We start from the raw sequence: 22,458 nt of genomic DNA, 5'->3' as shown, positions 1-22,458 counted from the left end.
TCTAATTTTTCGTTTTTAATTGTTCGATTATTGAATTTCTCGATTTTTCAAATTTTGTTTCCTCAATTTAGTTCCAATTTAAAATTTTTCTGTCATCAATTTTTTGATTTTATGATTTTGTAATAAATATTTTTATTTTTCAGTTTTGCGATATTTGAATTTCTCTGTGTATCAGATCTTTCGTTTCTTCAGTAAATTAAATTTTTCGATTTTTTAATTTGAAATTTTTACACTTTTTGATTTCAAATTCTTAAAATGTTCCATTTTTTTGTTTCCATAATTTTTCGATTTACACGTTTTGGATTTTTTAATTCCTAGATATTTTCGCTTTTTTTTCGATTTCTGAGATTTTTCTGGTTTGAATTCTTCGATTTTTCAGTTTCTAGTTATCTTAGTTTTTCGTTTTCCACAGTGTGATTTTTGAGTTTCTCGATTTTATCAGTTTTGTATCCTCAATCTAGTTTCAATTTTAAATTTTTCATTTATCAATTTTTTGATTTTATAATTTTGCAATATTTATTTGTATGCTTCAATTTTCCGACATTTGAATTTTTGATTTTTGAGTTTCTCAATTTTTCAACTTTTTATTCCTTCAATTTTCAGTTTTTTAAGTTTTCGATATTACCAATTTTTTCTTTTTCGATTTTTCAGTTTCCCAATTTTTAATTTTATATCCAGTTTTTCGTTTTTCCATTTCTTTTCTTTTTTTCTTTTGTTTCTTTCGATTTTATAATTATTTTACCTTTATTCAGTTCAATTTTCCAGTTTTTAAATTTTGCCATTTTGCAATTTTTGGATTTCCAGGTATACGATTTTCCGATTTCTTTAATTATTATTATATTGAAAAATGAAGATTTCGATTTCGTTTTTTCGATTTTGCAGTTTTTCGATTTTTAAATTTCCTAATTTTAATGTTTCGATTTTGATTTTTGTTTCATTCGAAAAACTGAATAACCGAAAAATTGCAAAATCGAAAAAGTGGAAAATCTAAAAATTGCAAAATCGGAACACGGAAAAACTAAAAATCGAAAAAAATAATTAATCAAAAAATTGAAAAGAAGAAAATCCGAATTGAATCGAAAATCCAAATATTGTAGAATCGGAAAATTATAGAATCGAAAAACTGTAACACTGAAACATTGAAAAATCGAAAAACCAAGGTCATCAGTTTCGAGCGGCCCTAAACGGATAATTTTTGATACATTAATTGAAAAATTTTATACACTTTTGATTTTATAAAATTTAAATAACACTTATTGACTTATTATTGTAAAAGTTCGAGATGACGTCATATCTTCGGAGGATATATTCATAAAAAAAAACTACTTGGGACTCCCAAGGTTTGTAAAGCCACTTTTGGCGTCCTTTTGCATGGTGGCGGCGATTTGGAATTTATTATTGGTCAAAATTTTGCATAGACAAGTAAAGATTTTTACCCGGACTTGAGGACGACTTGCATAACGAAAAGCTTTATAAAATGTCATGCACGAGCAGGTCAGGTTTCAGAGCCCGAGTGAAGTACCATCTAACTCTTCTTAAAACAACTCCCATTCGTACTTCCCCATCCCCGTTCTCTCCGTCGCCGCCTTTACAATATCCCCGAGTGCCTAAATTTTTGCTCTGGGACTAGTTGTTTTGCAAAAACCTTCGTCGAAACTTCGTCTCGATCATGAATAACGCACGTCTGCTGCAGCCCGCTGCAGGAAAAATAATGTTATTACGCTATTAATTTCCACCAGGGCTGCACTTTCCCGGCCCGGATTCGATAAATTAGGAATTCGGTTTAACGCCGCGTGCTTTATTATTATTATTTTACCGTTATTACCGTCTTTTTATACTTGACCTGGCGCGTCGTCCCCATTTCCGGCTTCCGCGGAACATCCATACATTCGTAATAACGGCTCTATTTTCCAGCCCGCCGCAACACAACATTTCATAACAAAAGTATCCCGCTATCGGCCGCCCCGCCATAACTCTCTTCTTTCCTTTCGCTGCTTTTTGCTTGAGCGTTTTCGAACTTTCCTAATGATAACTTATGGCACATTCCGGGGATCAATATAAACGCGAAACGGATTCGAGAGAACTACTCGTGAAATATTGTATGCTCGGTATGTTAATTTTATCTACTGCTTCCAAGGAACGGAAGGATAACAATGGGGCGATTCGTTGGCGGTCAGGATTTGACGGGTTTATTAATATCCGGCCGGTGGAAATCTAGCCGACTCCAAGTCGGTGCATTTCGTTTTAATTATAACGAAATATAACGAGTACTTACAAGAAGTGCCCGGAGCAATTTTCTTTATTTTCCCCACCGGTGAAAAAGTTAAAAAATGGTGATTGTCTGCAGCTGAAACCTCTCACAGTTCGGGCAAAGTTGGAAGCGAATGACTCCGGACGCGCTAATCAATCACCGTCAGTGTCCCCCTTAATTGCGAAATATCGAAAAATCGTCAAAACATCAGCAACTTTAATTAATTTCCATTAACCCTATCATTAAACGAATTTAAGCTCACAATAACCTTATTCCATCCCGGAGCCGAATTTAATTAAACTTTCAAAACACACACGTCTAAAATAAAACGTGAAACAATATCGTACGGACTCGCTGAATATTTCAAACGATTCAATTTATACGACACGCCGTTTTTCATTTTACATAATTTACGTCGTGAGTGCTACTTTTTTTCAGGAGTCGTACGTCTCGTCTGCATTCAATATCGGGAAAATTGGAATTGTGACGAATTTATGCACTGGCTGCAGCGGCTCTTGACCGGTGAGGCCCGGGGGCGGACCATGAAGGGTTGTTTTCGTTTTGTATGAACTTGACGCTACCCTCGTCAAGTGACAATTTTTACTTTTATTGTTTGTGGGGTGGAGTGGGGCGACGCGAAGGACTGAGGAAAACGTTTGCGAGAGTAAACAGATTGGTGGAAAAACGGGGCTGAAGAGTTTAAGCGTACTTCGGTCGATGTCTGAGACATGACCGACAAGTGTATGGCGTTTCATCACATTTTCTGGGGAAAATTAAATTAATTTTTTATTACTCGCTGAGCGTAAGCTAAAAAAGGATTGTAATCAAGTCATGTCCTTATACACATGTTCTGAGAAAGTGAGAATGTCTACATTTTTTATTTTAAATATACATATTACATATTATTATTATTATTATTATTTTTATTGTCCACACTTGTGCGGAATTTTTTCAAAAGCAACATTTTTGAATACGTAAATTCTGCCTATTTTCGAGAAATTTCAAAAATGTTTCGACTCATTCATTCTTCATTCAGTTCTTCAGTTTAACTTTTCAATTTTTCAGTTCGATTTTTCGATTTTTAATTTTACTATTTTCCATTGTTTCAGTGTCTCAAATTGTCGAATTTTATTCAGTTTTTCGATTTCTGATTTTTCGATGTTTCAATATTATTTTTTTTTACAAGTTTTCAATCTGCAATTTTCGAGTTTTCAGTTTTAAATTTTTCAATTTTTCTGCTTTGAATTCTTCGATTTTTCAACTTTTAATTATTTTGGTTTTTCGTTTTTCATTATTTTATTTTTGAGTTTCTCGATTTTTCAGTTTTTCACTCGTTCAATTTAGTTCTCAATTTAAAATGTTTCAGTTTTCGTTTTCCATTTTCCATGTTTCGGTTTCGTAATTTTTCGTTTAATTAAAAAAATCGATTTTTCAATTTCTCTTTTCTCAATTTTTCGATTTTTCAGTTATCAATTTTTTGATTTTCTAATTTTGCAATTTTTGAATTTTTCAAATTGTCGACATTTGAATTTCTCTGTTTTTCAAATCTTTCGTTTCTTCAATAAAATTTTCAGTGTTTTTTGACTTTTCAGTTTTTCGTTTTTCCAACTTTCCAATTTGTAATTTTTAGGTTTTACAATTTGAAATGTTTTAATTTTTCCATTTTTTGGTTACTTAATTTTTCGATTTTCACTATTTTGATTTGTTAATTCTGTGAAATTTTAGAGATTTTTTTTTCGATTTGAATTTTTTTTCTGTTTCGATTTTTCAGTTTCTACTTAGTTAGTTTCTCTTTTTATAGATTTCGATCTCCAGAAGTTAATTTCGGCCTCATTTCTGCAATAGCTTTTATAATTTTTCGATATGTTCTCAGTCATCCGATTCTTCAATTTTCAACTTTTTAATTTCTCGATTTAATTTTACAATTTTTCATTTTATAATTTTTCGATTTCATAATTTTTTGATTTACAGTTTACGATTTTTTTTTCTTTTTTGTAACGTCTCGACTCATTCATTCTTCATTCAGTTCTTCAGTTTAACTTTTCAATTTTTCGATTTTTAGTTTCAGTTTCTTGGCTTTTAATTTAGCGATTTTCAATTTTTGAGTTCGATTTTTCGATTTTTAATTTTACTATTTTGCATCGTTTCAGTGTCTCAAGTTGTCGAATTTTATTCAGTTTTTCGATTTCTCAATTTTTCCATAACTTGTCCTTATGTTTTATTTCACAACTTCTTGATTTGATTTTTCGATGTTTCAATATTATTTTTTTTAGAATTTTTCAATCTGCAATTTTCGAGTTTTCAGTTTTAAATTTTTCAATTTTTCTGTTTTGAATTCTTCGATTTTTCAACTTTTAATTATTTTGGTTTTTCGTTTTTCGTTATTTGATTTTTGAGTTTCTCGATTTTTCAGTTTTTCACTCGTTCAATTTAGTTGTCAATTTAAAATGTTTCAGTTTTCGTTTTCCATTTTTCCATGTTTCGGTTTCGTAATTTGATTTTTGAGTTTCTCGATTTTTCAATTTTTCACTCGTTCAATTTAGTTGTCAATTTAAAATGTTTCAGTTTTCGTTTTCCATTTTTCCATGTTTCTGTTTCGTAATTTTTCGATTTTTCAGTTATCAATTTTTTGATTTTATAATTTTGCAATTTTTGAATTTTTTAAATTGTCGATATTTGAATTCCTCTATTTTTCAAATCTTTCGTTTCTTCAATAAAATTTTCAGTGTTTTTTGACTTTTCAGTTTCTAAATCTTTCAGTTTTTCGTTTTTCCAATTTTCCAATTTGTAATTTTTAGGTTTTACAATTTGAAATTTTTTAATTTTTCCATTTTTTGGTTCCTTCATTTTTCGATTTTCACTATTTTGATTTGTTAATTCTGTGATATTTTAGAGATTTTGTTTCGATTTGAATTTTTTTCTGTTTCGAAATCTTCGATTTTTCAGTTTCTACTTATCTTAGTTTTTCGTCTTCCAGTGTTCAATTTGTAAGTTTCTAGATTTTCAATTTTACAATTTTTGATTTTAAAATTTTTCAATTTTTCCTTTTTTTTAGTTCCATTTTGCATTCTTCTATTTTTCATTTCGAAATAGTTATATGTTCTTCGTCTTTAAAATTTTTCGATTTTTCGTTTCTCCAATTATTCGAATTGCAATTTTTCAATTTTGCCTTTTTTTAATTATTCGATTACACAGTTTTTTGATTTTTTACATCTTAGATATTTTTGTTTTTTTAATTGTCCGTATTTTGAGTTTTTACTCTATTTCGATTTCTTAGATTTTTCAGTTTCTAGTTATCTTATTTTTCGTTTTTAATTGTTCGATTATTACGTTTCTCGATTTTTCAATTTTTGTTTCCTCAATCTAGTTCCAATTTTAAATTTTTATTTGCCTATTTTCGAGAAAGTTCAAAGTTTTTGTTTTTATTGATTTCGATCTCCAGAAGTTAATTTCGGCCTCATTTCTGCAATAGCTTTTATAATTTTTCGATATGTTCTCAGTCATCCGATTCTTCAATTTTCAGCTTTTTAATTTCTCGATTTAATTTTACAATTTTTCATTTTATAATTTTTCGATTTCATAATTTTTTGATTTACAGTTTACGATTTTTTTTTCTTTTTTGTAACGTCTCGACTCATTCATTCTTCGTTCAGTTCTTCAGTTTAACTTTTCAATTTTTCGATTTTTAGTTTCAGTTTCTTGGCTTTTAATTTACCGATTTTCAATTTTTCATATCGATTTTTCGATTTTTAATTTTACTACTTTCCATCGTTTCAGTGTCTCAAATTGTCGAATTTTATTCAGTTTTTCGATTTCTCAATTTTTCCATAACTTGTCCTGATGTATTATTTCACAACTTCTTGATTTGATTTTTCGATGTTTCATCAATATTATTTTTTTTTACAATTTTTCAATCTGAAATTTTCGAGTTTTCAGTTTTAAATATTTTAATTTTTCTGTTTCAGCTTTTAATTATTTTGGTTTTTCGTTTTTCATTGTTTGATTTTTGAGTTTCTCGATTTTTGCAGTTTTTCACTCGTTCAATTTAGTTCTCAATTTAAAATGTTTCAGTTTTCGTTTTCCATTTTTCCATGTTTCGGTTTCGTAATTTTTCGTTTAATTAAAAAAAATCGACTTTTCAATTTCTCTTTTCCCAATTTTTCGATTTTTCAGTTATCAATTTTTTGATTTTATAATTTTGCAATTTTTGAATTTTTTAAATTGTCGATATTTGAATTCCTCCTTTTTTCAAATCTTTCGTTTCTTCAATAAAATTTTCAGTGTTTTTTGACTTTTCAGTTTCTAAATCTTTCAGTTTTTCGTTTTTCCAATTTTCCAATTTGTAATTTTTAGGTTTTACAATTTGAAATTTTTTAATTTTTCCATTTTTTGGTTCCTTAATTTTTCGATTTTCACTATTTTCATTTGTTAATCTGTGATATTTTAGAGATTTTTTTTTCGATTTTTTAGTTTCTACTTATCTTAGTTTTTCGTCTTCCAGTGTTCAATTTTTAAGTTTCTAGATTTTCAAATTTTTGATTTTAAAATTTTTCAATTTTTCCTTTATTTTAATTCCATTTTGCATTCTTCTATTTTTCACTTCGAAACAGTTATATATTCTTCGTTTTTAAAATTTTTCGATTTTTCGTTTCTCCAATTATTCGAATTGCAATTTTTCAATTTTGCCTTTTTTTAATTATTCGATTACACAGTTTTTTGATTTTTTACATCTTAGATATTTTTGTTTTTTTAACTGTCCGTATTTTGAGTTTTTACTCTATTTCGATTTCTTAGATTTTTCAGTTTCTAGTTATCTTATTTTTCGTTTTTAATTGTTCGATTATTACGTTTCTCGATTTTTCAATTTTTGTTTCCTCAATCTAGTTCCAATTTTAAATTTTTATTTGCCTATTTTCGAGAAAGTTCAAAGTTTTTGTTTTTATTGATTTCGATCTCCAGAAGTTAATTTCGGCCTCATTTCTGCAATAGCTTTTATAATTTTTCGATATGTTCTCAGTCATCCGATTCTTCAATTTTCAGCTTTTTAATTTATCGATTTAATTTTACAATTTTTCATTTTATAATTTTTCGATTTCACAATTTTTTGATTTGCAGTTTACGAATTTTTTTTTCTTTTTTGTGATGTCTCGACTCATTCATTCTTCATTCAGTTCTTCAGTTTAACTTTTCAATTTTTCGATTTTTAGTTTCAGTTTCTTGGCTTTTAATTTACCGATTTTCAATTTTTGAGTTCGATTTTTCGATTTTTAATTTTACTATTTTGCATCGTTTCAGTGTCTCAAGTTGTCGAATTTTATTCAGTTTTTCGATTTCTCAATTTTTCCATAACTTGTCCTTATGTTTTATTTCACAACTTATTGATTTGATTTTTCGATGTTTCATTATTATTTTTTTTTACAATTTTTCAATCTCCAATTTTCGAGTTTTCAGTTTTAAATTTTTCAATTTTTCTGTTTCAACTTTTAATTATTTTGGTTTTTCGTTTTTCATTGTTTGATTTTTGAGTTTCTTGATTTTTCAGTTTTTCACTCGTTCAATTTAGTTCTCAATTTAAAATGTTTCAGTTTTCGTTTTCCATTTTCCATGTTTCGGTTTCGTAATTTTTCGTTTAATTAAAAAAAATCGACTTTTCAATTTCTCTTTTCCCAATTTTTCGATTTTTCAGTTATCAATTTTTTGATTTTATAATTTTGCAATTTTTGAATTTTTTAAATTGTCGATATTTGAATTCCTCCTTTTTTCAAATCTTTCGTTTCTTCAATAAAATTTTCAGTGTTTTTTGACTTTTCAGTTTCTAAATCTTTCAGTTTTTCGTTTTTCCAATTTTACAATTTGTAATTTTTAGGTTTTACAATTTGAAATTTTTTAATTTTTCCATTTTTTGGTTCCTTAATTTTTCGATTTTCACTATTTTCATTTGTTAATCTGTGATATTTTAGAGATTTTTTTTTCGATTTTTTAGTTTCTACTTATCTTAGTTTTTCGTCTTCCAGTGTTCAATTTTTAAGTTTCTAGATTTTCAAATTTTTGATTTTAAAATTTTTCAATTTTTCCTTTTTTTTAGTTCCATTTTGCATTCTTCTATTTTTCACTTCGAAACAGTTATATATTCTTCGTTTTTAAAATTTTTCGATTTTTCGTTTCTCCAATTATTCGAATTGCAATTTTTCAATTTTGCCTTTTTTAATTATTCGATTACACAGTTTTTTGATTTTTTACATCTTAGATATTTTTGTTTTTTTTTTAATTGTCCGTATTTTGAGTTTTTACTCTATTTCGATTTCTTAGATTTTTCAGTTTCTAGTTATCTTATTTTTCGTTTTTATATGTTCGATTATTACGTTTCTCGATTTTTCAATTTTTGTTTCCTCAATCTAGTTCCAATTTTAAATTTTTATTTGCCTATTTTCGACAAATTTCAAAGTTTTTGTTTTTATAGATTTCGATCTCCAGAAGTTAATTTCGGCCTCATTTCTGCAATAGCTTTTATTATTTTTCGATACGTTCTCAGTCATCCGATTCTTCAATTTTCAACTTTTTAATTTCTCGATTTAATTTTACAATTGTTCATTTTATAATTTTTCGATTTCATAATTTTTTGATTTGCAGTTTACGAATTTTTTTTCTTGTTTGTAATGTCTCGACTCATTTATTCTTCATTCAGTTCTTCAGTTTAACTTTTCAATTTTTGGATTTGTATTTTCAATTTCTTGGCTTTTGATTTACCGATTTTTAATTTTTCAGTTCGATTTTTCGATTTTTAATTTTACTATTTTGCATCGTTTCTGTGTCTCAAATTGTCGAATTTAATTCAGTTTTTCGATTTCTCAATTTTTCCATTATCTTGTCCTGATCTTTTATTTCACAATTTTCCAACTTCTTGATTTGATTTTTCGATGTTTCAATATTATTTTTTTTTACAATTTTTCAATTTGCAATTTTCGAGTTTTCAGTTTTAAATTTTTCAAATTTTTGATTTTTCGTTTCTAAATTTGTCGTTAGTTGTTTAATTTTTCGAATTACTTATTTCTCGTTTTAATTTTTCGTTTTTTTCGATGTTCTAATCTAAAATTTGAAAAAAGTCGAAAAATTAAAAGTTCAAAAGTTGAAAAATCGAAAAACTGAAACTTTTTGAAAGCAAATTTTTACAATATATTCCTCCTATGAAAATTTCGGCCAATTTTGACCTCCAGAAGTTAGTTTCGGCCTCATTTCTTCGACAATTATTTGTTAAAAAAAACTATATTTGCAAACCGAGTACTTGTAAATCAGCACGACGAAATTTTTTGGTAATTTTTTGACAATTTTTTCGAAAGCAAAATTTTAGTAGGTACTTGTTAAGATACGAGTGACTTTAGCAGTTAATATACCTTCTAAGAAAATAAAGGATGGGTGGGCGGGGCTAGTACTTGCTAAGATAAGACTGATTTTGGTAAATGATATAGCCTTTAAGAAAATAGAGGGCGGGTGGGCGGGGCTTATACTTGTTAATATAAGACAGTAAATAAAATAAGTCAGTGAAATGGAGATAGGAGAGTGACTACTATTGATATTGTTCAGTCTTCTCTTAGCAAATACTAGCCCCACCCACCCGCCCTCTATTTTTTTAGAGGGTATATCAATGGCCACAATCAGTCTTATTTTAGCAAGTACTAGCCCCGCTCACCAGCCCTCTGTTTTCGTAAATGGTATATTATTGCTAAAGTCAGTCGTATCTTAGCAAGTACAAGCCCCGCCCACCCGCCCTCTATTTTCTGAAAGGGTATATTATTTGCCAAAATCAATCTTAACAAATGCTAGCCCCACCCACCCGCCCTTTATTTTCTTAGAAGGTATGTCATTTGCTAAGATCAGTCGCATCTTAAGAAGTGCTAGAGGCTATGTTTTTTAAACTGTAAAATTGAAACATCGAAAAACTGAAGAATTAAAAAAATCTAATACATATTTGAAAAATCGAAAAATTGCAAAATCGAAAAATCAAAATTAAAATTTGAAAAACAAAACATCGCAAGCTTGAGAAATTGAAAAAAAGAAAATTTAATAAACTATTCAAAAATTGAAAAATTAGAAATCGTGAGCCCAAAAATCGAAAAATGAAAATTAACAAAATTCCTGAAAAGGAAAAATTGTGAAATTAAAATCGAAAAGTTAATTTAAATTGAATTAACTTTAACGTACGTCGAATTATTAGTTATTTTGTTTTGCTTGATAAATTTTTATTTAAGAACCTAAAAATTTAAATCGAGAAAACGAAAAATGAAAAATAAAACTAAAAGCCGAAAAATTAAAAAACCAAAAATTCAAATAGATCAAAATTGTAAGAACGTAAAATTACTAAATAAATGTTTAAAAACTAAAAGTCGAAAATTTGATAAATTAAACAATTAATTGAGATTGAAAATTGTAAAATAGTGAAATTGAAGAAAAAAAAAATTAAATACGAAAAACTTGGAAATTCAAAACTTAAAAAATCTAAAAATTTAAAATTTATATCTAGAAAAATTGCAAAAAGAAATATTGAGTAAAAAAATTAGAAATCGTGAAATAAAGATACAAACGCTTGTTCATTGTGAAGACAAACCGTGAAAATTTCGTCGAACTTTCGACAATTTTCAAAATTTAACTAAATACATTTCTTATAAATTTTGACCTCTAGAAGTTCGTTTCGGCGTCATTTTTTCGATGGTCTTTACAATTTTTCCAGAATCGCCCACTGAAAGTTAATTCTTCAATTTTGAAATTTAATGTTTTCAAACATTTGGTTCAACCATTTTTTTGAGTTCTACCAGAGCCTTCTAACAACGTACCATCAATCATCACCCTGTATTTTCAAAACGAATATTTTTAAATCTTTTACCAGGAGCATAAACACGCTATGCCGTATTTTTTTGGAATGTTTTGGTAATTTTTTAAAAAACAAAATTATTCAAAGTCTTTTTTTTTTTGAAAAAAAATAGAGGGCGGGTGGGCGGGGCTTGTACTAGCTAATATAAGACTGACCTTGGCAATTGATATACCCTGTAACAAAATAAAGGGGGGTGGGCGGGGCTAGTACTTGCTAAGATAAGACTGATTTTGGTAAATGATATAGCCTTTAAGAAAATAGAGGGCGGGTGGGCGGGGCTTATACTTGTTAATATAAGACAGTAAATAAAATAAGTCAGTGAAATGGAGATAGGAGAGTGACTACTATTGATATTGTTCAGTCTTCTCTTAGCAAATACTAGCCCCACCCACCCGCCCTCTATTTTTTTAGAGGGTATATCAATGGCCACAATCAGTCTTATTTTAGCAAGTACTAGCCCCGCTCACCAGCCCTCTGTTTTCGTAAATGGTATATTATTGCTAAAGTCAGTCGTATCTTAGCAAGTACAAGCCCCGCCCACCCGCCCTCTATTTTCTGAAAGGGTATATTATTTGCCAAAATCAATCTTAACAAATGCTAGCCCCACCCACCCGCCCTTTATTTTCTTAGAAGGTATGTCATTTGCTAAGATCAGTCGCATCTTAAGAAGTGCTAGAGGCTATGTTTTTTAAACTGTAAAATTGAAACATCGAAAAACTGAAGAATTAAAAAAATCTAATACATATTTGAAAAATCGAAAAATTGCAAAATCGAAAAATCAAAATTAAAATTTGAAAAACAAAACATCGCAAGCTTGAGAAATTGAAAAAAAGAAAATTTAATAAACTATTCAAAAATTGAAAAATTAGAAATCGTGAGCCCAAAAATCGAAAAATGAAAATTAACAAAATTCCTGAAAAGGAAAAATTGTGAAATTAAAATCGAAAAGTTAATTTAAATTGAATTAACTTTAACGTACGTCGAATTATTAGTTATTTTGTTTTGCTTGATAAATTTTTATTTAAGAACCTAAAAATTTAAATCGAGAAAACGAAAAATGAAAAATAAAACTAAAAGCCGAAAAATTAAAAAACCAAAAATTCAAATAGATCAAAATTGTAAGAACGTAAAATTACTAAATAAATGTTTAAAAACTAAAAGTCGAAAATTTGATAAATTAAACAATTAATTGAGATTGAAAATTGTAAAATAGTGAAATTGAAGAAAAAAAAAATTAAATACGAAAAACTTGGAAATTCAAAACTTAAAAAATCTAAAAATTTAAAATTTATATCTAGAAAAATTGCAAAAAGAAATATTGAGTAAAAAAATTAGAAATCGTGAAATAAAGATACAAACGCTTGTTCATTGTGAAGACAAACCGTGAAAATTTCGTCGAACTTTCGACAATTTTCAAAATTTAACTAAATACATTTCTTATAAATTTTGACCTCTAGAAGTTCGTTTCGGCGTCATTTTTTCGATGGTCTTTACAATTTTTCCAGAATCGCCCACTGAAAGTTAATTCTTCAATTTTGAAATTTAATGTTTTCAAACATTTGGTTCAACCATTTTTTTGAGTTCTACCAGAGCCTTCTAACAACGTACCATCAATCATCACCCTGTATTTTCAAAACGAATATTTTTAAATCTTTTACCAGGAGCATAAACACGCTATGCCGTATTTTTTTGGAATGTTTTGGTAATTTTTTAAAAAACAAAATTATTCAAAGTCTTTTTTTTTTTGAAAAAAAATAGAGGGCGGGTGGGCGGGGCTTGTACTTGCTAATATAAGACTGACCTTGGCAATTGATATACCCTGTAAGAAAATAAAGGGGGGTGGGCGGGGCCGCTTCTGACTTTGTTTTAAAGCTTAGGTTCTACCATTTTTCAAAATAGAATTAAATTCCTATTTTACAGTAAATAAAATAAGTCAGTGAAATGGAGATAGGAGAGTGTCATAAGCAAGCAGTAGCCTTGCTCACCCACCCCTTTATTCCAGTGACTACTCTTTATATTAGTCAGTCTTCTCTTGGCAAATACTAGCCCTGCCCACCCCCCTCCATTTTCATGGATGGTATATCAATTGCAAAAATCAGTATTATTTGAACAAATAGTAGCCCCACCCACCCGCCCTATATTTTTTTAGAGGGTATATCATTGGCCAAAATCAGTCTTATCTTAGCAAGTACAAGTCCCACCCACCCGTCCTTTATTTTCTTAGACGGTATATCCTTTGCTAAGATCAGTCGCATCTTAGGAAGTGCTAGAGGCTATGTTTTTTAGACTGTAAAATTGAAACGTCGAAAAACTGAAGAATTAAAAAAATCTAATACATATTTGAAAAATCGAAAAATCTAAATTAAAATTTGAAAAACAAAATATCGCACGCTTGAGAAATTGAAAAAAAGAAAATTTAATAAACTATTCAAAAATTGAAAATTAGAAATCGTGAGCCCAAAAATCGAAAAATAAAAATTAACAAAATTCCTGAAAACGAAAAATTGTGAAATTAAAATCGAAAAGTTAATTTAAATTGAATTAACTTTAACATACGTCGAATTATTATTTTATTTTGCTTGATTTATGTAATGACATTCCGTAAATAAATTATTATTTAAGAACCTAAAAATTTAAATCGAGAAAACGAAAAATGAAAAAGAATTAAAAGCCGAATAATTAAAAAACCAAAAATTCAAATAGATCAAAATTGTAAGAACGTAAAATTACTAAATAAATGTTGAAAAACTAAAAGTCGAAAATCGAGAAATTAAAAACCGAGGAATTGGAGAATCGAAAAATAGCCGAAAATTTGATAAATTAAACAATTAATTGAGATTAAAAATTGTAAAATCGTGACATTAAAGAAAAAAAAAAAAATTAAAGACGAAAAACTAAAAAAATCTAAAAATTTAAAATTTACATCTAGAAAAATTGCAGAAAGAAATATTGAGTAAAAAAATTATAAATCGTGAAATAAAGATACAAACGCTTGTTCATTGTAAATGCATTTCTTATAGATTTTGATCTCTACAAGTTCGTTTTGGCGTCATTTTTTCGATGGTCTTTACAATTTTTCCAGAATCGCTCACTGAAAGTTAATTCTTCAATTTTGAAATTTAATGTTTTCAAAAATTTGGTTCAACCATTTTTTTGAGTTCTACCAGAGCCTTCTAACATCACTCTGTATTTTCAAAACGAATATTTTTAAATTTCTTACCAGGAGCATAAACACGCTATGCCGTATTTATTGGAATTTTTTGGTAACTTTTTAAAAAACAAAATTTTTCACTCTTTTTTTTGAAAAAAAAAATAGAGGGCGGGTGGGCGGGGCTTGTACTAGCTAATATAAGACTGACCTTGGCAATTGATATACCCTGTAACAAAATAAAGGGGGGTGGGCGGGGCCGCTTCTGACTTTGTTTTAAAGCTTAGGTTCTACCATTTTTCAAAATAGAATTAAATTCCTATTTTACAGTAAATAAAATAAGTCAATGAAATGGAGATAGGAGAGTCTTATAAGCAAGCACTAGCCCTGCTCACCCACCCCTTCTTTATTCTAGTGACTACTCTTGATATTAGTCAGTCTTCTCTTAGCAAATACTAGCCTCGCCCACCCGCCCTTTATTTTTTTAGAGGGTATATCATTGGCCAAAAGCAGTCTTATTTTAGCAAGTACAAGCTCCACCCACCCGCCCTTTATTTTCTTAGACGGTATGTCATTTGCTAAGACCAGCGCATCTTAAGAAGTGCTAGAGGCTATGTTTTTAAACTGTAAAATTGAAACGTCGAAAAACTGAAGAATTAAAAAAATCTAATTCATATTTGAAAAATCGAAAAATTGCAAAATCGAAAAATCAAAATTAAAATTTGAAGAGCAAAACATGGCAAGCTTGAGAAATTGAAAAAAAGGAAATTTAATAAACTATTCCAAAATTAATAAAATTCCTGAAAACGAAAAATTGTCACATTAAAATCGAAAAACTTATTTAAATTGGATTATTATTTTGTTTTGCTTGATTTATGTAGTTGACACTTTTCGTAAATAAATTATTATTTAAGATCCTAAAAATTTAAATCGAGAAAACGAAAAATGAAAACAAAAAACTAAAAGTCGAAAAATTAAAAAACCAAAAATTCAAATAGATCAAAATTGTAAGAACGTAAAATGACTAAATAAATGTTGAAAAACTAAAAGTCTAAAATCGAGAAATTGAAAAATTAAAAACCCAGGAATTGAAGAATCGAAAAATAGTCCAAAATTTGATAGATTAAACAATTAATTGAGATTGAAAATTGTAAAATCGTGAAATTCAAGACTTAAAAAATCTAATAATTTAAAATTTACTTATAGAAAAATTGCAAAAAGAAATTAAAAATCATAAAATAAAGATACAAACGCTTGTTCATTGTAAAAACCGTGAAAATTTCGTCGAATTTTCGACAATTTTCGAAATTTAACCAAATACATTTCTTATAGATTTTAGAAAAGTTCGTTTCGGCGTCATTTTTTCGATGGTTTTCACAATTTTTCCAGAATCGCCCACTGAAGGTAAATTCTTCAATTTTGAAATTTAATGTTTTCAAAAATTTGGTTGAACCATTTTTTTGAGTTCCACCAGAGCCTTCTAACAACGTACCATCGAGCAAATGCGTCATACTATCATCACTCTGTATTTTCAAAACGAATATTTTTAAATCCTATACCAGGAGCATAACCACACTATGCTGTAATTTTTTGTAATTTTTTGGTAACTTTTTCAAAAACAAAATTTTTCAGACTCCCCTCTATGAAAATTTCGGTAAATTTTCAACAACTAAAAAAAATGTTGGACCTGACCTGACCTAACCTGACTTATTTAAAATGTACAGAAAAGCAACTTTCGAGTCTCTGCTCTTTGCCTTGACCAATGAACACAGAGGCAATCAAACATTGATATTGATAGTTCTGACTTGTCCTAACTTGACTTAACCTACCCTGATCTAACTTAACCCGACCTAACTTAAACTGGTTCGGCCTGACCTGAGTCATTAAAAATACCCAAAAAAGCGACCTCCTTGTCTCTGCCCCCTCTCCCGACCTAGGCCTCCGCCGGCGGCGCGTGCACTTCGTCCCAACTCGGTCGCAACACAGTTTTTCCGAAACCGCTCTCATCGTAAACTGATTTCTTCGTCCATTATTCACGACCCGCAACAACCACCCGCTCCTCTACTCCCGTCACTCCGCGACATCGTAAAACCAGAAGCCGCCCCTCGAGCGAACTCATGTTTCGCCCCAAATGCAGATTGAATCGCGTTATTGATTTTATTGAAAGTCGTGCGAAACGTCTTCGTCCTCGTTCCCTCCGTGTTGCACTGATGACCTGCAATAACAACCAAATCTGGCGGCAATCGCGGAACCGCGGTCGGGGCGGTTTTATCGAGCCGCCCGTTGTTTCGAAGTGGAACAGATGACGGGCATTAGTCTTGCAGGATTTTGGTTTTGATGCGAAACGTATTTGTTGTAGAAGAGGGAGTTTGTTGAGGAAGTCGTGGCGGCGCGGCGCTACAACACTTCTACTTCGTTCGGGTTTAATGGCTTTGCGCCGCAAAATGCCCCATTAAGACGTGTATTCTTTTTATCTCGTTCGCATAAAACGCTTTCTAATTTAATAGCGGAAAAGCCGCAAGGGCGGCTTTCGCCACTTTGCATTCATCTCTAGTGCGGGGATGCTAATTTTAGGGGATGCTTCTTGTACTTTGGCTAATTTGTCAATTCGGGGCTCTTTGTCTCTTTTGTTCGCACTCTTTCGTTGCCGCGGACGCCTAATTCGCCTTTAATTGCTTATTGTTGACACCTGCTTTTGTTGCTTGGTTGCTTCGACAGACTCTGGGATGTCGACGCGTCAGCGCAACTCCCTTCCGGGCAACTAGTGACGTCAACTCAAACAATTATCTTCGAGGTTGCGAGAATTTTAAACATTTTTTATTTCAAATTATTTTATATAACACCAGGGGCGGGTGTTTTCTAATTATTGCAAAAACAAGGTAAGGAATCTCCGAAATTCTTTCAAACTACTTCGAAAACAAAACAAAAAGTATTTTCCAGATTCCTTTAAAATATCTGGGAAATCAGGCACCACCTTGCACGTCTTCGAGATTCTTTCAGACTATTTCAAAAGAAAACAAAAGGGATCCCAGAGATTCTTTCAAATTACGTGAAAAACATAACAAAATGTGTGTCCGAGATTCTTCCAAACTACTTCAGAGACCAGGTACAACTAGTCCCCGAGATTCTTTCAAACTATCTACTTCAAAAACTAGACACAAGGAGTCCCACAGATTCTTTCAAATTACTTCAAAAATCAGGCACAACTGGTCCCCGAGATTCTTTCAAACTGCTTCATAAAGAAAACAAACAAGGTTCCTATGATTTTTTCAAATTACTTCAAAAACTAGACAAAACGGGTCCCTGAGATTCTTTCAAACTGCTTCATAAAGAAAACACAAGACTCTTTCAAACTACTTCAAAAATCAGACACAAGTGGTTCTTAAGATCCTTTCAAACTACTTCAAAAACCAGTCAAAGGTGTCCCTGAGATTTCTTCAGGCTACTTCAAAAACCAAACAAAAAGGGGACCCCGAGTTTCTTTCAAACTACTTTAAAAACTAGGCACGAGGAATCCCTGACATTCTTTTAAACTACTTCAAAAACAAAACAAAAGTGGTCCCACAAATTCTTTCAAACTACTTCAAAAACCAGACACAAGGAATCCCTGACATTCTTTTAAACTACTTCAAAAACAAAACAAAAGTGGTCCCACAAATTCTTTCAAACTACTTCAAAAACCAGACACGAGGGGTCCCTGAGATTCTTTTAAATTGCTTCATAAAGAAAACAAACGAGGTTCGCGTGATTCTTTCAAATTACTTTAAAAACCAGACACAAATTGTCCCTGATATTTTTTCAAACTACTTCAAAAACCAGTCAAAATGGGTCCCTGAGATTCTTTCAAACTACTTCAAAAACAAAACAAAAAGGGATCCACGAGATTCTTTCAAACTACATCAAAGACCAAACAAAAGGGGTCCATGAGATTCTTTCAAATAACTTGAAAAATCAGACACAAGGCATCTTCTCTGAGATTCTTTCAAACAAACAACTTAAAAAAAAAACACAAGGGATCCCACAAATTATTTGAAATAACTTCAAAAACAAAATAAAAAGATTCCCAGAGGTTCTTTAAAACTGCTTCAAAAAGAAAACAAACGACGTTCCCGAGATTCTTTCAAACTACTTCAAAAACCAGACGCAAGGGGTCACTGAAATTCTTTAAAACTACTTCAAAAATAAAACAAAAGTGGTCCCACAGATTCGCTCAAATTACTTCAAAAACCAGACAGAAGGAGTCATTGACATTCTTCCAAACTACTTCAAAAACCAGACACAAGGGGTCCCTGAGATTCTTTTAAATTGCTTCATAAAGAAAACAAACGAGGTTGCCGTGATTCTTTCAAATTACTTTAAAAACCAGACACAAATTGTCCCTGAGATTCTTTCAAACTACTTCAAAAACCAGTCAAAAGGGGTCCCTGAGATTCTTTCAAACTACTTCAAAAACAAAACAAAAAGGGGTCCACCAGATTCTTTCAAACTACTTCAAAAACAAAACAAAAAAGGTTCCACGAGATTCTTTCAAACTACATCAAAAACCAAACAAAAGGGATCCCTGAGATTCTTTCAAATTACTTCAAAAATCAGATACAAGGCATCTCTGAGACTCTTTCAAGCAAACAACTTAAAAAAACACAAGGGATCCCACAAATTATTTGAAATTACTTCAAAAACAAAATAAAAATAGTCCCGGAGATTCTTTCAAACTACTTCAAAAACAAAACAAAAAGGGATAACCCAGATTCTTGTAAACTGCTTTAAAAAACAAGCATAAAGTGCCCTCAGATCCTTTAAAACTACTTAAAAAACAAAACAAAAGGGGTCCCTGAGATTCTTCCAGACTACTTCAAAAACAAAACACAAGGGCCCCGCAGGTTCTTTCAAACTAAGAAAACAAATAATTTTCCCGAGATTCTTTCAAACTGCTAGGCTTTTCGATTTCTCAACGTTGAGACTTCGGTTTTCTAGGTTTTTGATTTGTCGAGCAAGAAAATTGAAAAAAACCAGAAGCTGAAATATCGGGAAAATGTAAAATCTATCAATTTAAAAAACGAAAAAATAAAATAATTATGGAGAATTTGTAAAATCGAAAAATTAAAATGTCTAGAAATGGAAAAATAGAGTTTGTAAATTGTCGATTTGCAATTTTTTGGATTTTAATTTTAAATTTTTCGATTTTTAAACTTTTGAATTTTAGAAATTTTCGCATTTTTGTTCATCAACTTTGCAATTCTGTAATTTTTCGAATTTTCAATTTTTCGATTTTTGTTCTACAATTTTGCGATTTTTTGATTTCTCAACGTTGAGACTTCGATTTTCCAGATTTTTGATTTTTCGAGCAAGAAAATTAAAAAACCAGAAGCTGAAATATCGGGAAATTGTAAAATCTACTATAAATTTAAAATGTTTAAAAAAATTGCAAAAACGAAAAATTGAAAAAACGAAAAAATAAAATAATTATGGAGAATTTGTAAAATCGAAAAATTAAATTGTCTAGAAATGAAAAAATAGCATTTGTAAATTTTAGATTTGCAATTTTTCGGATTTTAATTTTAAAGTTTTCGATTTTTAAACTTTTGAATTTTGAAATTTTCGCTTTTTCGTTTTTCAATTTTGCAATTTTATAATTTTTTGGATTTTCAATTTTTCGATTTTTGCTCTACAATTTTGCTATTTTTCGATTTTTCGAGCAAGAAAATTGAAGAAACCAGAAGCTGAAATATCGGCAAATTGTAAAATCTGCTATAAATTTAAAATGTTAAAAAAAAATGCAAAATCGAAAAATTGACAAAAATCCAGAAATTAAATAATTAAGAAGAACTAGTAAATTCGAAAAATTGAAAGGTCTATCAATGGAAAAATAGAACCTGTAAATTTTCAAATTGCAATTTTTCATTCGAATTTTGAAGTTTTCGATTTGCTATCTTTCAGATTTTGATTTTAACGTTTTCGAATTTTAAACTTTTGAATTTTTGAAATTTTCGTTTTTTTCGTTTTTTCAATTTTACGATTTTTCAAGTAAAAAAAAATTGAAAAATCGGAAAATTAAAAAATCTCTAAATTGAAGAAACGAAAGATTGAAAAATGAGAAATTGTTAAATCGAAAAATTAAAATGCCTAGAAATGGAAAATAGGACTTTTTCAATGTAAATTTATAATTTTTCGGTTTTGCAATTTTTAGATTTTTCAAAAAACTCGCTTTTAAATTTTTCGATTTTACCAGTTTTTAGATTTGCAATCTTCCAGTTTTACCATTGTCCAATTTGTAAGTTCTGGATTTCAATTTTAGGAATTTTTGAAATTTTCGTTTTTTCGTTTCTTAGATTTTTCGAATTTTCAACGAAGAAAATAAAAAATCGAAAAATTGAAAAAACGACAAATTGTCAGTACCAGATCATGATTTTCAAAGTACCCTCAGATTCTTTAAAACTACTTCAAAAACCCAACAAAAGGGCCCCACAGGTTCTTTCAAACTACTTCTAAAAGAAAACAAATGATTTTCCCGAGTTTCATTCAAACTACTAGGCAGAAGGGATTCAAACCACTTCAAAAACAAAACACAAGGGGTCCCACAGATTCTTTCAAATTATTTCAAAAACCATACACAAGGGGTCCCTGAAATTTTTTCAAACTACTTCAAAAGCAAAACACAAGGGGTGCCACGGATTCTTTCAAATCATTTCAAAAACTCGGCACAAGTGATCCCCGAGATTCTTTCAAACTGCTTCATAAAGAAAACAAACGAGGTTCCCATGATTCTTTCAAATTACTTCAAAAACCAGGCACAAGGGGTCCCTGAAGTTTTTTCAAACTACTTCAAAAACCAAACAAAAGGGGTCCCTGAGATTCTTTTAAACTACTTCAAAATCAAAACACAAAGTGTCCCATAGATTGTTCCAAATTACTTCAAAAACCAGGCACAAGTGGTGCCCGAGGTTCTTTCAAATTTCTTCAAAAATCAGACACAAGGGATCCCTGAAATTCTTTCAAACAAACTATTTAAAAAAGAAGCATAGAGATTATTTCAAATAACTTTAAAACAACCCATACGAGACACAAGAGGTCCCCGAAATTCTTTCAACTACTTCAAAAAGAAAAACAAGGGGTCCTAGAGATTTAATGATTAACACACTGAAATACTTTTGTGTGACTATGAATTAGTTATAACTTGAAAAAATAACGTCAAACATTTGCACTATTATTATTAAAGGTTCATTATTAAAAATGCACTCTTATCTAAGCGATTATTTATAAAAAAAATTCGCTGTATTATCGTGTTAAAAGTAGTTATTCGTTTCGATAATAGTCGTTAAAAAAGACGCTGATAAAAAGTAAATGACTCAGCATTGAAAGCTAATACAATAATAGGTAATGTTTTTAATGCAAATTTTTGCTTACTCAGCATTTGTTTTTTGTTGTCACCAAAATGGACATGCCATGAACTAATTTGATATGACCTGAGTTAACATGACCTAACTTGATATGACCTGACCTGACTTGATTGATCTGGTTAAGATATTGAAGTATTTGTTCTCTATCGTCATAAATTGCGGTCGTAGAGAGCAAAAAAATTTAAAAATGACAAATTTAGTTCGTACTAATGAAAAATCTCTCCTTCGCCGCCTACGCAGCCCTTCCTACTTCGAATTCGGTTCTCAATCCCACCGACTGCGCCACGTCGTGCCCTCAACCGCCGACTTCACTTTCGCCGCTCTCGCCCGCCGCCACTGCTCGCCTTCTTTGATAAAACAATCAAGAGTGATTCGTTGCCTTTAATTAAAACTCGCGACGAAAAGAATTCCGTTCGTTGTTAATGGGAAATATATTTAAGCACAACACGGGATCAAATCTTAAATCGTACTTTGCGTCCGTAATTTAAAACTCGCTCCAGGCGAAAGATTTACGATCCTTGTTATCTGTTGTGGCCATCTCCTCTCTTTTAACTTTAATTAATTTCTTAATGTGTCCATAAAACATTCAAAACAATCCCGGAGGAATCTCCCGATAATTAAATATACGCGAACACTTAGCAGTTCCTGTTTAGACGAGAGCATTGTCTCGAAAAATCGATGTCGGCCTTGTCATTGGGAAATTGTTGGGCTCGCCGGCATACTTTTGTGATAAGGGTAAGATTTAATTTTGGGGAGTCGACGGAATGTATTAGGGGAGAAGGTCTCCGGATTCTCG

The 22,458-nt window shown here is 30.2% G+C and overlaps 1 protein-coding gene across 1 annotated transcript in view; it reads left to right on the top strand.

The window, feature by feature from the left end:
- LOC135125432 (chondroitin sulfate N-acetylgalactosaminyltransferase 1) overlaps positions 1 to 22,458 on the top strand; it is a 173,690-nt gene that overhangs the window by 98,201 nt on the left and 53,031 nt on the right. The window lies entirely within an intron of this gene.

Source organism: Zophobas morio, unplaced genomic scaffold, assembly GCF_036711695.1.
Source record: "Zophobas morio isolate AGI-343-1 ecotype UQ-CSIRO unplaced genomic scaffold, CSIRO_AGI_Zmor_V1 ptg000008l, whole genome shotgun sequence".
Taxonomy (NCBI): domain Eukaryota; kingdom Metazoa; phylum Arthropoda; class Insecta; order Coleoptera; family Tenebrionidae; genus Zophobas; species Zophobas morio.
The sequence above is the reverse complement of the archived record's forward strand: the minus strand, read 5'-3'. Positions and strand labels throughout refer to the sequence as shown.